At 47.2% G+C, this 15,509-nt stretch overlaps 1 protein-coding gene across 5 annotated transcripts in view; it reads right to left on the reverse strand.

Moving 5' to 3' along the window:
- The window catches only part of znf536 (zinc finger protein 536), a 227,438-nt gene that overhangs the window by 172,085 nt on the left and 39,844 nt on the right, over positions 1–15,509 (reverse strand). For 4 of the 5 annotated variants that reach the window (XM_054770437.1, XM_054770438.1, XM_054770435.1 and 1 more), the window contains one exon: positions 9,118–9,175. The gene's annotated coding sequence lies outside the window, so the exon portion shown is untranslated. Of the gene's footprint in view, positions 1–8,097; positions 9,084–9,117; positions 9,176–15,509 lie in introns of those variants that run through there. The other variant, XM_054770440.1, reaches the window with a different exon arrangement.

A 15,509-nucleotide genomic window follows, 5' to 3' on the forward strand; every position in this document is an offset into this window, starting at 1 on the left:
TTTCAGTCATGACCCAAAGCTTATGACCATAGGTGAGGGTGGGAACATAGATCAACAAGTAAATGGAGAGCTTTGCCTTCTGGCTCAGCTCCCTCTCCACCACAATGGTCCGGTACACCACTGCAGACTCTGCGTCGACCCGTCCTAGACCCCCACCTAATTTGCAATGCACCAAACACTGATCACCCATCCATCCATCCATTTTCTATGCCGCTTCTCCTCATTAGGGTTGCGGGCAAACCCTGATCACACCTAAAAAAACACAAAAAAGTCAAAACACAAAAGGGGGGGGGGGACTGTTGGACTGTCACTGGTGTGCACATGGATTATGAGAGGACGGAGTCATCCATCCATCCATTTTCTGTACCGCTCCATCATAGCGCTGTTGTCTTTCAGGAGAGAGGCGGGGTACACCCTGGACTGGTCGCCAGCCAATGGCAGGGCACATATAGACAAACAACCATTGGCTCACATTCATACCTATGGACAATTTAGAGTCTCCAATTAACCTAGCATGCATACTTTTGGAATATGGGAGGAAGTCGGAGTACCCGGAGAAAACCCACGGGGAGACCATGCAAACTCCACACAGACAGTGAGGCCAACATGCTAACCACTAGGCCACCGTGCGGCCCAGGATTGAGTCGTACTGATGGGGAAGAAGGGCGCTTAAGGATGAATCAGGTTTGTAAAATAACGTTGTGTGTTAAGATCTGACTCAAGTCGCAGCGTTTGTATCGGGAATCAGGCTCCATTGGTGGGAATGTCCTTTGTGCGACTTAAATGCGTCCAATGTGCGCGTCCACAAAGGGCGGACGCTCTCGGCCACTCTGTTAAGTGTATCCTTGTTGGCGGGGCCCGTGGGTGGGTTCCTATTCTTCCGTCTCCTTTGGAGCATTAGCACCAGTGGCCATTGAAGTGAGAGCGCGACGATGAAAATTCATCAGGATTAAAATGACCTCACACGCAAAATTAAAGTTGCGAGACGTGCACAATGAGAGGCTGTATCTTTTTTTTTTTTTAAAGGCCTTGCTTGGGAACAGGATTGTTTCTTGACAAAGTGGTCCCCACTCAACAATGAGCACCTTTCACACGCACACAGCGACCGCCTTCACCGCCTCCTAGGGAGACGGATTTCACATATCAATCAAAGGAGGGCCGGGGGGAGGGAGAGGGGAGCGAGTGGCCCTTCACAGGCCATCAACACTTTGCAACGGACTTAATGCGTCCTCTCCTCCAAGCGCTGCCATGGAACGCTGGAGAACATCTCTAACGAGTGGGCTGCTGCTTTAAATATGGGAAGTTGCATGTGTGCAGGTGACGGCTTAATGGGCACACTTGTGCGTGTGTGTGTGTATGTGCACGCCAGGCCAGCGCCACCCACTGTGGCGACCTAGCACCCCGCTCATCATGCTGGGAAATAACACCATGTCAGATTGGGCAGCCCAGATAAGAAGCCCATAATCAATTCTGTCTTTTAAATATAGCAGCTAGCCGTGCTAATGGACGCACACCCAAGGTCTCTTTTATACACTATCTATGGGGGGGGTGCACACAGCTCTTGATCAATGAATGGATCAATGAGAGGTTGGACTGGAGTCCTTAGTTGTCCCTGAATCTTCATTCTTCATCTTAGAAAGACATTTTGGACAATTGTATGAGTCCAGCTTTGTGGATGTGTCCTGCATGGCCCAGCCAGGTCCTCACTCCCTTGTTTACTTTGACAGAGATGTCAACGTGTGATCATAGTCTCTCATTTACTGACAAAGAATCACCGCTGAAAATGGCGCTCAACGTTTACCCTAATGTTCTCAACAAGGTCCATAAAGGCAAGCTCGAATCGGGTGACCAAATGTCCTGTTTTCCCAGGACATGTCCTGTGTTCACGCCCTGTCCCAGCTGCTGTTGTGTTTTAGAGAGTGACGAAAATGTCCTGGTTTTCATTGTTTTTCATGAACCCGAGCAGCATTAGGGCACTCTGCTGCATGTGACGGAATCCCTGAGAGGCGGCTTTTTCAAGTAGTGTTGCCAACAGGCCGCCGAAAGCCAGAGAAAAAGCAAAACAGACAGTTGGAGCTAATCTTCGACGCTTGCCCCATTAAATTGGGCCGTTTTTTTAGGGGGTTTTTAGAGAGCTTTAGCGTCAAAATAGGTACCTCCCATGATGTGCTTGCTCATGCTAACTCGTTTTCTCTCATTAGAAGGCACAGAAAAGGGAAAGAAATATGTGTTCATGTTTCACATCAGGCTTGTGAATGATGGGCAAAATACCCAAAAAAGTGCCCTTTTCTTTAAAATGTATTGAAAGATAAGTCATCTTTGAGAAAAATTGAGAAAAAATTCAACAAAAACCAAATTATATGGAAAACTGGGGCCTAGAAAAGCCAAGGTTTGATGACGCTGGAGTAGTCAAGACAGTGCATGATATGCTGGACATACCTCTTCCCAGAAGAGCGGAAGCTGTTGTCCCTGCAAAGACTCCACTGTGTGTGTGTGTGTGTGTGTGTGTGTGTGTGTGTGTGTGTGTGTGTGTGTGTGTGTGTGCTATTTTTATCAGGGATGCAGTGAAAGTGTGGAATTGGGGACAAGGCAGACTTGCACCTGGCCGTGACACAGACTTATGTTAAAGCTAATTAGATCATGATAATAGCTTTAGGGCCCCAGTGATCAATGCCAGAGGTCTTTGGAGATGAACTTTCCTTAAGTTTCACCCCCCCCCCCCCCCCCCCCCCCACACACACACACACAGTGTAAACAGTTTTCTGTCAGAATGGATGTCTGAAGGCGCTAGCTTGGTTGCTATCAGCCTACAAATAGGATTCCCTGCATATCAAAGAGTCCAGACCAGAAGTGGACCAGAACCACGTGAAAATCTCATGGTCCTGACTCATGTGACTCACTTTGGAATTGTGACTAGTGGGGTGCGGGGGTGGGGAGGCTCGTGTCTGATACACTTCAAAAGCAACAGTGTTCTTGCGTTCGTCAACACCGCCGCAAAATCAGAAGATTTGTTGAGAATTGTGGCTGACTGAGTAGAACATGCGCTGACTCGACCTTTGATTCACTTTTACCTCAAGCCTCTCAAACCAAAGCGTGACTCAAAATCAATAGATTCTTACTCTGACAGTTTGAAGAACATTGTGCTAAGCTTTTGTTGGGGCAAAGACAAGCATGTCATCACTTTAAACGTTTGACAACAGCTATGTCGTCAATCTTGGCTTGCATAACAATCAAAGTCGGCAAGATTCTTGCTCTGGCATCGAGTAACAATCCAAGTGCGTTTGAAGGCAATGGGTTGGAATTGCAACTAGAACAGGGACAAGAAACGTGGTGATTTGACTTCTGACCCCAGCTCCCTCCAGCCTCTTGAATGAGACGGCAGTGAAAATCAATAGGGTTCTCGCTCTGACATGGAACAATGGCGCCTGAAAGTTTGAACAACACCGGTAGAAAACAGTTACAAAGAGTGATTTGACCTTGGAGGCCAGCTACTTCAAGCATTTTTTAAATTGAATCTGTCCAAGTCGATAAGGAACCTGCCCCGGCAAGGTACAGTGGAGAACGGCAATCTGCAAAGTGGAGACTCGCAACTTTAAGACCAAAGATCACCAAAGCGAGGTGGTCCCTTTGTGGACCAGGACTGAAAACAATGTGGACCCACTCAAGTCATGAGTCATGAGGAGAAATAACATCATTTCAGTAGCATCAAGTTTAAATATTCAAGGAAAAAGTAATATTAGGAGACACAAACAAAACAAAACACAGTTGCAATTTTTGGAAAGTTAGCTTGGGGGGAACGTTCTAATATTATGGTGTTAAGGCGCTATGACGAGAAGAACATTTACAAGAAAACATTTAAAAAGACAGCAGAAATGGCAAAAACAGCTGTCATTTTTTTTTTTTTAGATTAAAGTCAAAATATTAAAAGAAAAAGTCCTAAAGTTGCAATTTTATGAGAACATACTTGTAATATTATGAGGAAAAATAATGCCATTAAAATAGCTAGGAAAAAAGAAATAAACAAAACTAAATAAAGATGGCATTTTAAAAAAATTATTAGGGGAAAAAGTTACAAATATGGGAATAAAGTCAAAACATGGGAAGGTCATAATATATTGAAAAGAACATTTCCAAGAATAAATTCAAACAAGACAGCAAAAACAGCTGTAGTTTTATGAGAATAAAGTCAAAATATTAACAGAAAAGTTGTGTTCTAATGAGACACAAAAGATGCAATTTTCCAAAAATGAATGCGTAATATGGAGGAAAAATGTCCTTTTAGTAGCACAGAGTTAAAATATTCAGGATTATTTTTTTTTTATCGTAATATTATGAGAAGCAAAGAAAACAAAACAAAGTTGTAATTTTTAAAATATATGTTATAGGAATAAAGTCAAAATATTATGGAATAAAGTGCGAGCAATGGCTCCTTTCACTTTCAGTTAGGGCAACAACCGCTTATGTCGACGTGAGTCAGCCAGTCCGAGGGGCATCGACAAACGGCTTCCACTGTAGCGTGCTTCCCGATAAGGCCGGCGAGGAGCAGACAGGCGAGTCTATCAGCGAAAGCGCTGCGTCCACGGCCGGCGACAAATGAAGCGTTGACGCGTTTGAAGATAAAAGGCAGCCAAGACAAGATGGCCTCCTCCCGCTCGGCGACATCCATCTCTCGCCGCCACCTTGAGGGCATCTTTAAGCTGAGGAATTTAGCCATTATGTGGCATTAACCTCATTAGAAAACACTCTTTAGCTCCTCCAAGATAAAATTGATTTACAGCTGCCATTTCCAGCGCCGCTCTCGATCAATGCTTAAACTATCCCTTTTATGGCCCGTGCACGCCGCTGCTCTTTTCCCCCGCTTGTCCTTAACTGCTCTTTAATTTCAGCCCCCCCACTCTCCTGTGCTGTCACCGTGCCAACCGTGAAGTCACGCGGGGCTTTTCTGTCTTGGGTCCTTCGCCATCAGCTCGGCGTCCAGAGAGCACGGAGAAAGTCCAAAGAGTCCTTGAAGCAATTAGACACTAACTGGAGTTGTTGTGCGCGGCCACCCACCCACACTAGCGCAGCTGACCGCGGCGGGTTTTTGTATCCCTGAGATATTTAGGAATGTGATGAGCAGCTGCACATGCACGGCTGTGTTTAAAAAACAGATTTGGGGAGGGATTACGCTTATTATGGCCTGGATCACAGACATGAGTGAGGGGGTTGTGTTTGTGCGCTCGTTGCTATGGAAAACTTGTACCGCCCGAGACGGGAAGAGTAGCTGGGAGGACGCTTTACGGTCGGTCATGGCCAAGGTCAAATGTCACACTGTCACTGCTGGAAACATTCCATCATGGCGGACAGAAAACATGAGAACAGAAAATAATTCCAGTGGACAGCAGAACCTGAACACAAACCATTCCGGGATGCTCCAATTCCATTCAGGCCATTGCGCTCTCGGGGCATCGGATCAATCGCAACTGGACTGCTCTGGTTCTCTTAGAACCACTAGCTAGGACAGCTCTAGTCTGAGGAGTTGGTGGAGGATCCAAAGTATTTATCCCCTGAAGGTAAAGGCACACCCTGATAAGAACGGTTTCACTGGCTTGTGGTGCAAAACGACAGTCGTTAAGATACAATGGAGTGGGGCCTCTGCCAAACGACAGTCGTTGGCTGGCCCCTGCCATTGTATTCTAACACAATGTTTTCTAGGACACCCTGGACAGTCCAGTTGCAAAAGTAAAAAATCAAACGTAAAAAAATACAGTACAATTTTTGGCCGCTCTTTTTTTGTGTAGGCCAGATTATGTGTTATTTTCACGAACCTGGTGTAGACTGAGGTACAAACCTCGGGGCCTGACACTGATACAAAACAAGCAGTTTTTTGTATCAGAAAGTGTGGAAACTGCGACGAGTGCTACTTTGGAGGTGTGTATGTGAATATGCTCATTCATCCAGGTCATTGTACTCTCCGCATAGAATCATTCTCAAATGGACTCTTCAGGTTCTCTTAGATGTTTCGCCTCTCATATGAGCAGGCTTCATCAGTTCATGCTCAATGTCTAGCTAGGACAGCTCGAGCCTGAGGAGTTGGTGGAGGATCCAAAGTATTTATCCTCTGAAGGTAAAGGTACACCCTGACAAGAACAGTTTCACTCGTTTGTGGTGCAAAATGGCAGTCGTTAAGATACAATGGAGTGGGGCCTCTGCCAAACAACAGTTGTTGGCTGTCCCCCGCCGTTGTATACTAACAAGATCTACTGAAACACCCCCTGAACTGTCCTGTCCAGATGCGAACTGGATCATTCAGGTTGTCTTAGAAGACGTTTCGCCTCTAATCCGAGCAGCCTTCATCAGTTCATGCTCAACATCGAGCTAGGACAGCTCTAGTCTGACTCTGACTAGATAGGACAGCTCTAGTCTGAGGAGTTTGTGGAGAACCCAAAGTATTTATCCTCTAAAAAGGCAGAGGCTCACCCTGACAGGAACAGTTTCACTCCATTTGGAGTGAAAAACGACTTTAAGGTCTTTAAGGTACAATGGAGTGGGGCCTCTGCCACACAACAGTCGGTGGCTGGCCCCCGCCCTTGTATCCTAACCAAACGTCTTCTAAGACAAACCAAACAGTCCAGTTGCAATCAATTCAATGCCCTGTAAAGGAACAGATAACAAATAAAGGCATTAATCAGCCAAATAAGTCACTTTTTTGGCCGCTCTCTCATTTTCACAAATCTGATTTGAGGTAGAAGTGAAATTCTGGTATGGAGCCTGATAGCGATGCCAAACAAGAAGTTTGTTGTACTTCAAACCAAGGAAACTGCGACATTTACCATTTTTGGAATTTACAACAAGCTGTGCCAATGTACGTTGGCAAACCTCACTACCGGACATCTTAAGAGTTGCGCTGGACATCGAGTTGACTTGCTTTTAGCTCAATGGCCAGCGTTCTCGTGGCAAAACGCGGGGCCGGCTGAACCAGTCAGGTTGCACTCGGTTTACGCTCCTCTACGCCACCGCACTGTCCTTTTCCGACTCTGCCGTAAAACTGTAAAAGTTCTACGTCGGCGTTGCAATGTTTCCTATCGAGTCAACTCAGTGAGCAACCATGACGCTCGGCTATGATTTAGCTCGTAGCTTCCTTTGTCATGAGTAAACAATGGCAATTAAAGAGAGACGGTGACCGACCAATCACAGCCAATGACAGGGTTTGGAGGGGGCACGTACGAAGCATGACCAGGCTTAAGGGTAGACAAGCTGACAGACAACTTGTCACGTCTTCTAAGCTCTAACCTATTTTTTCATTTTTTACCTGTATGCTCTCATGCTAGCTCGCCGTTTTGTGGGCTAGTTCAGTGTTTAAATGAAAGCAAGCAAAGCAAAAAGAGCGTAAAGCTCGACTAAGCATGAAATTCCTGGTCGGTGCGGCAAACATCAGCGCTGACAGTTCGGGTTCAAGCGGACGTTTAAACAAAACACCAAACATGAGATTTCTTTGACGAATCAATAGGAAGGTTTCAGCCCTTCATCCCGCCCGCGTCCGTCTCCACCTCCTTCGGTCTGGAAGCATCGATCCGCTCGGATGGAGCGACATCAGCCGAGGGATCAGGTGACACGCCTCCCCTCCCTTCAGCTCACTTTTGACACATAAATAAAATATGTGGCCTTTTTGACTCCCATTCTGACACGGAGCTGCCGGGAGACGGCGGGCAGTGGAAAGCCGGCCGCCACGCAATGCCACGCCACGCCACGCCACGAGCATTCCCAAATCCCTGACGAAAACCCGCTCAACTTTCCCGACGTCCGTGAGAGTGACGGGGTCGGGCTCGAGCTTGAACGTCGCTGGGAAAATAATGTGAACGTTAAATTATTCAGTCTTTTTGGCCCGTGACGCCACACGCCAACACACAGACATCAGTCCTCCCACTCGCCTCTCTCTGACTTATGGCGCTCCAAATTTAGCCTGGGAGGACTATTTTTTTTTTTTTATATCAACTGGGATAAATAGTCGCCATGGCGCTCGGCACATGAGCGCGAGCTGCTCATCGGCACCTTGGCGAGAAGTTCCAGAAATGACGACACACATTTCCACGTCTGGACTACAAATAGCTGACTAACCTCTGGTCCGGGCTGGGGAGCATGGTCGCCTCGCAGCGGCCTGGGGGCTTTCCAAGACCCTAACGTCTCCGGAACTCTTTCATGTGAAGCCCCCCCGAAAGTCTCTCACACACACGCACACACCTATGTTACATAAGCAGGTCTGAGCAGCGCGTAGCTTCTGGGCCGAAGTCTGGACCGGCTTACAGACAGACGAAGTAACCCCTCAATGACCAGCGGCTAATCAGCTTAAGCAGGAATTATGTGTTGATTATGTCTTGATATGACCGCCACTTCTCTTACTGCATGGGAAAAAATGAGGACACCCCATGGTGGAACTCTTCTCCTCCTCAACTGCTGAACCCAAATGTGATTAAAAATAGCTCCTTTTTCACTCCTTTTTTCTCCTGCCTGTGACGTGAACGGCCTGTCCTAAGTTCCCCTGAGCTCACTTGTAAACAAACACTCATTTCCCGAGGGCAAATGTGCCGTGATGAGGGGGGAAATAAAAGCAGGGAGCACAAAAAACCTCATCAGCCACCTGAAACGGCAGCGCTGCAGCGTTTGAAAAGTGCAAAAGGTTTGCCAGAGACCTTCGTGGCGTCACACCGGCTGCTTGGAGCATGTGCCCGAATACAGTGCACCTTGCTGGGCCACAGCAGCTGGCTCCTCCCCCTCTATACTCTGGTTCTCCTGGTAGTAGTGATGTCATGATATTTCATTAGGACTAATCCACAGTTTGTTCCAGCCCTTCTTACCCGCAGGTGTGCATACACTACACTTACATCTCCATTTAAAAATGACATATAGAAAAAGTTCTGGGTTATCGGTACTATATCGGTATCGTTTTGAAAAAGAAGACATCTTGTGTCTCTACTTATTTAAGTGCGTGTGCACGTGGCAGAATGATTGTCATCATTACGCTGCACACACCTGCTGCCACCTCATCCTCCCCTCACTTCCTCTAAAGCCCTGAGTCGACTCTCAGATGGGATGGGGGTAGGCGGGGCGGGTATGGGGAGGTCACATGACTGTACTTACCCTGGTTAAGCTTTGGTTGGCCTCAGCTCCACTCGTGGTCGCCGCTGATCACAGACTCCTGGAAGAGACGAAAAGAAAGTTTTACTTTCACCACAGCCCACCGCCTGCCGCCCCTCCCCCTGTCATCCCCAGCAAGGGGGTTCCCTCCTTTACAGGAGAGGAGGAGGAAGGTGAATCGACCGCTGCAGAAAAGCCCCGCGAGCACTAAACTCTTCATCATCCTGCTGCTGCTCCTCAAATATTTAACAATTTCACGCGGGCTTTGCCAATAAATGCAATAAAGCGCTGTGGCGTTTGCACGCTGGGAAACGTAGTAAAGCGCACAACACCACCCAACGAGAAGCCATGCAAATAGTACCCCTGTACAAAGATCAGATTTGATCATATTGTATTGCTAGAACACCAATTGCTTGAACTTGTGTACTGGTGTACTGTAGTAGTAGAGTAGTACAAATACAAACCGCCTTTAGTGGGGGTAATTGTTGCCAGACCCAACCTTACTTATAAATGAATATTTTCATAGGTGGAGCATAGATAACACGTTTACCACCTTTAAATAAGTAACAGCCCTATAGTCACCTTTTCACTCCTATTACCCAACATAGTAGACATATTAAGACAAAATAAGACATATTAGGCATAGAAAACCTGTTGAACACCTCCTAAATATGCTTTTTAACATGATTAGAGCCCTCTAGACATGAAATAACACCCCTATAGTCACCTTTACACTCCTATTACCCAATATAGTACACATAATAAAACATAATATAGACTCCCACTTTAGCACTGGGAGAGTTCACTGTTATTTTTGTACTTCCTGCACTGGCTATAGTCTCATCCATGTAACATTACTGCCCCCAGTGTAGAATACTACATGTCATCACAACTTCTTTAATTGCGTCTTCTGTCATTTTTACATTCGTGTTTTACTTTATTTAGCCATTTTACGCTTGAAAATCCTTCATTTAGGCAACAAATGTACTATTAATAGGCCGTATTCAACCAGGAAACAGCACGGTCATGGAGTGAAGCCGCCAAATTCGACGTGCAAAGTGGTGAGTGTTTTTTCTTGTTATTTGAAGTCATGACCTGCAAAGTATCTGTCTGCATTTGCTATGGTTAACGTAGTAAATGTATGTATTACACGTGTCTCCAGTGTACTACCAAGTGTACTACTTCAGTCCTGCATTCAAGCTGTCTAACATTTCCCTTTCATGGTAGCTAAGACGCCACCGAAACAACAGCAGCTCTCAGTATGACCAATAACAAAACAATGCAATTACAAGATAGAATGGATGACAAAATACAAAGAAAAGTGGAAAAAAATCCGGTGCGGACAGCCGCCATCTTTCTTCGCCGGGTCATGTGACCACGCCGTACATCTTCACGCCATTAAAGAACATTTTGACACCGCTTTTCTGTCTTTTTTTTATGACTTCCTGCCTTGTTTTAATCAGACTTTCCTCCGTGCTGCTGACTCAGAGAGAAAAACCTGCTCGGCTTTATCTCCTCGGAAAAAAAAGAAAAGGAAAAAAACACTCAGGAATCTTCTGGAAGGTTTGCTGACGACGCTTTCGAGATCCTTTCGGGACTGAAGGAGAGTGGGCGTATTTCAAAGTGGCAAAGTGTTATTCAAAGTGGTGTGGTGAGGACGTCCCCCCCAAAAAGACAGAGAAGATTGTATTGTCAATTTGCGCTTTGTTGGTCTTCTTGTACATATTTCTGATTAGACCCCACCCCTTTCTGCTTCACGCACACACGCACGCACACACACACACGCACGCACATCCCCCGCCCCACACACACACACCCCCACACACACACCCCCACGCACGCACGCGCACACACACACACACACACACACGCACGCGCACCCCCCGCCCCACACACACACACCCCCACACACGCACGCGCACACACACACACACACACACACATGCACACACACACACACACACACACACACACGCACACACACACGCACGCGCACACACAGATAAGTCAAAAGGAAATTGATGCCCATGTTTTGTGGGACCACCTGTTCATCCTGGATACAAGACTCAGGGCACAGGAAGGGTTAACACTCTTGCTGGGCGGGCGCCAGGACTGTGTGTGTGTGTGTGTGTGTGTGTGTGTGTGTGTGTGTGTGTGTGTGTGTGCTGCCACCGCCCCGACTGAAACGTGCCCTAAGAGCAGCAGACTGGCTCAGGCTGCAGGCTGGCGGGGGTCTCCAACCTGCTGCAGGACCACCGCTGCAAACCCCCCCCCCCCCCCCCCCCCCCCACACACACACACACACACACACACACACACTCACACACTTCCCTGTCTTCCTGCACTCATGGGGGTTCAGGTTAATGGCTTTGAGACACCAATCCTAACCTCAACCTTTGACCCCCCCCCCCCCCCCCTTAAAAATGAAGTGTCCTTACCCCCTTGGCTGACCCCTGCACATCTTGAGTGAACCTGAGGGCCCCCTGGGGGGGCTACCGTTTGTTTAGGAGCTCACAAAGGGGCTGAAAAAAAGACACAATCTTATCTGAGACAAAAAAGTGGGGACACAAGTTCAAGTGGACTTGATGGAGACAGATGAGCAAAATAAATGTGTCCATCCACGGTGTCCATCATCCACAATCCTTATGTGAGACATGAGCACACGTCTCTCTTTTATGTGCCTTCTAAAGATAGAAAAACAGATAAAAACAAACAAGCTCCATTTCCATAATGTGAGCTGCATATGAACCACAGTGTTATTATTATTGTTATTAACGTTGTTACACCCAAGAACTACTTTACTGCCGTAGTGACACCTCGCCACACCACAGTGGCTAGCTGCTAGCTGGCTAGCAACTAGCTTCACCACACACTCGCTCACAGTGCCTCAGGCCCCTAGCCCAAGGTAACGCTACATATTGGAGCTGCTGCCACTGGTGCTGCTGTTTTTCTTCCTTTTTATGTTGCTATGTGAAATCAATGCACCCAGGAAGGAAGTTCCCAAAATACTACAAGTATTCCGTGTTAACCTGAATGTACCGGTTACTACACGCTCACAGCATGGATGGAAAACCATAAAACCTTGTTGGATCTTTTTGGAGGCGTTTTAACAGCAGCCTTTCTAGGCGGAGTAGGTGTGTCCCATTCATTGCATTCACTACCTGCCTCTTTTTTTACCCCTTTTTATATCTTTAGAATGCACAGAAAAGAGAAAGTTCCTGTCTCATGTGTGGATTGTGGATGACGGGCACAATTTTTAAAAAAAAGTGCACTTTTCCTGTAAGCCGCAGAGTTGAAAGCGTGTGGAAAAGGTATGGGCTTATAGTGTGGAAATTACGGTACTTCCATCTTAAAATACCACGTGTAACGCAAAGTACACGTTAGTCGGCCGTGTTTTTTATTTGACTCTCTTTGCTGATTCAAAATGAAACATGATTCAGATAGATTTAAAATGGATGCTAGTTAATCATGATTAGTCGTGATTAATCGGGATGAATCACGCTTACCTTGTTTATTTATAATCCATCCTAACTAAAAAGGTCACATGTGCGGTCAAACAGCTAACAAAGCAAACACCTTCTGTCAACACATCATTGTTGGGGGGAGGGGGGGTGGGGGTGGCAACAGCCATCTTGTCTTTCAAAAGGAAAAGTGAGAAAAGTATTTTAAGGGGGGCAATGAATTTCATGGCGCTGAATAGGATGTTGCTACATGTTTTACTAAAGGAAATATAATGGCGCACTATTATTAGATCACATTAATCACGCGTGTGCCAACGGCGGTGACAGGCGCGCTGAAAAGGATTGAAAACGCTGGTAATGGATATAAATTACCCATTGTGTGATAAAAGGATTTCCCCCTCCCGCGCTAAGAAGGTAAAAAGGAATAAAAACACTACGAGAGCCACTGAAGGCGAGGTGTACATATTTGCATGCGTGCACGGGGGTCTTGGGCGTGCACGTGCGTGTGTGCGCGTAATAAAAGAGGGTTATCAGTGCAGGATTAAAATTTTAAAGAAATCAGATAGTGACAGCGAGGCCCACGACGGAGGAGAGGAAAGGATTAAAAACAGATTAAATTGGTTTGTAGTGATGGAGATGAAAGGACTGGGGGGCGGATGGGGTGGGGCCGGGGGGGTGATTTTGACGGAGGTCTGTCGGGCTTTTGGCACGGCGATAATGAGTCACATCTCCCGTGTGCCGTTATTTATGGCCGACTTGGCTGGCAAACAAAAGATCAATAATTTTGAGCAAATCTAATGTTGTCCTCGCCGCTAATGCGCTCGTCCATCACATCTGTCTCCTCCACCAGGAGATGGACTCATTCTGTGTTTATTTGGAGATCAAATGCAATTACATTGCATGGCTCTAATAACGCACGTCACCGTGTGCACGCCAGCCGGGATCGTGCCCATGCATATGGATAAAGAAATATCGCCGCGCACGTGCAAATGATAATATATGTATCGGATGGGCGTCGGCTTTCCGCATCAATCTTCATTCCGGGCTCAGACCTCGTGGTTGAAATATGACGAGTGTCAACGGTGAACACCCCCCCACCCCACCCCACCCCACTCCTGCCGCACGGGAGGCACTCAAACATCCGTCAAGGCGCGGTGGCGTCGTGTTGGCCTGCAGCGTGAGGCGGTGACAAGACAGCAGATCCTTCACTGACAACTAGCCCTGGGTGAGACACTTCCCAGCCACCTGAACTCAATCAGCCGCCGCCGCCACTGCAGCGTCCCACCTTTCATTTACGCCGCTCGCCAGGCCCGCTTGATTTATCTAGCCCGGCCGCGACACGCCTCGCGTTTGGCGTCGGCTGCTGAGCAGCTGCTCGTTTAGGAGGCCCGTCCCGACTCTCGTTAAGGTGGGGAAAAAAGTTCTTTTCCTGTCCACCACCCGCGTGCCCGGCCCAAGTCGTCAGTTTGGCACGGGCGGACGAAGCGCGCCTCTCGCCAAGGCTCCTGCGCGGCGGCAGGTGTAAGGTGCTAAGCTCCTTCCCTTTCTCCCCGGGCGAGGTGTGAGGAGCAGGACAATGACACACAAAGGTCACCTGGACAACAACATCCCACCCACCGGGGCGCTGCTGCCTTGCCCGACGCACCCCGGAGGCAACAAATTCTAAGTGGCTACTCAGCCCAAATGGTTCTTCACCGAAAACCGACAAGCTGGGAGGATTTGGACATTTCTTCACAAAAATACACAAGGAAAAGTAAGTATTTGCTCCCCCACCGCCACAGACTGGTTACGAGTGCATGAGGCACACAAATGGGTCCTGTCCCTTTAAGAAAATACTTACCATGTGGATAAAAAAGCACCTGCCACAGAAACAAAGCTCTCGAAGAGCTCTCAGGATTGTAGACCTGCACAAGACTGGAATGGACTACCAGACCATCAGCAAGAAGCTTGGAGCTCCATGCAAGATTTCACCTGGTGGAGTAAGTAGGGGTGGCCCGATATCAGCAAACAAAGGAGTATGGGATTATATATCGGCATCTAAAATCTCCGATATTAAACACTTTAATACAAGCAATCCATTCCAGACTCTGCTCCAGCACTTCCCTTCCATCAAGAACGTCTCCTCACCCCAATGTGCTAACAAAGTAGCAAGGCGCAGGGGTGATGTCAGCCGGGTGGCAATATGTTTCCCTTAAAGTCAGAAAAAGACTTCAAAACCCCGCCATGCCCCCACGGTGGCTCAGTTGAACACGACCAACCCAGTCGCAAATCCAAAGCAGCGCCACAAAAACAACATGAGGATCCTCACAGCAACACAACAACCATCACTGTCTAAAACAGGGGTCACCGACGTGGTGCCGGCAGACACCAGGTAGCCAGCCCCCCAGGACCAGTGCTTTTCATTCAGCTTTTCAGTAATAATGTGAGAACACAAGAAAGAAATGCATTCTGACAGCAAACGTGAGGTGTGGATACCAGAGTTTTGTTCATGTTCCGCTAAAAGTTTGTTTGGCTTGAAATAAGCTAGAAAAATAAATGTTCCAAAAATGAGTAGCCCTTGTTCCAGTTCATTTAGGCACAAAAGCACGTAACGTTTGCTCAAATATGTACATGTTTTGTATTCAACCAGGAAACAGCATGACTTCATCATTCATATATTTTGGAAAAGACGTGATCGAGTGAAGCCCTGAAATTCAAAGCAGGGATGACCGTAATATCACTTGAGCAATCCTTTTCTAACATTCCACACTGATATCAGATCGGAATGATATCGGCATCGTGTTGGAAGTGAAAAAGTGTGGGGACACCCCTGGGGGTAAAGGATGATTGTGAGAAAGGTGAGGGAGACCAGGGTGACCAGGAAGAAGCTGGTTCCTGATATCAAGGGAGTTGGGAGCACAGTCACCAGGAAAAGCATGAGTAGGACACTTTGGT

The sequence above is a fragment of the Dunckerocampus dactyliophorus genome, chromosome 3 (genome assembly GCF_027744805.1).
Source record: "Dunckerocampus dactyliophorus isolate RoL2022-P2 chromosome 3, RoL_Ddac_1.1, whole genome shotgun sequence".
Classification (NCBI taxonomy): Eukaryota; Metazoa; Chordata; class Actinopteri; order Syngnathiformes; family Syngnathidae; genus Dunckerocampus; species Dunckerocampus dactyliophorus.